Consider the following 341-nt stretch of genomic DNA (forward strand, 5'->3'; position numbering starts at 1 on the left):
GAAGTCACGTGGGCGCACCCGGCGGCGCCGCAGTTGGGGGTGGGGGGGGCGAGGGTGGAGCGGCGGGGCGGGCAGCCTGGCAAGGGTGCACCTGCCGGCCCGGCGCCTGCACCCCAAGCTGCTGGCGCGGCTGGGGGTCCCCACGCCCCTCTCCCTTGTGCTTATCCCCTAGATCTGAAGAAGCTGAGCCGGCTAGTGCGACCACCTACCGAAAGCCGCTCACTGCGTGATGGACCCCAGTCTACTCTGCAGCTCAGGCGCCCCGGGCGCCCCTCAAGCATCCCTCAGAGGGGCAGCCTGGGCATGAGCTCTGCGGTACTTGGGGCTGCACCTCCTGGGCT

Source organism: Suricata suricatta, chromosome 12 (genome assembly GCF_006229205.1).
Source record: "Suricata suricatta isolate VVHF042 chromosome 12, meerkat_22Aug2017_6uvM2_HiC, whole genome shotgun sequence".
In the NCBI taxonomy this organism is placed as follows: Eukaryota; Metazoa; Chordata; class Mammalia; order Carnivora; family Herpestidae; genus Suricata; species Suricata suricatta.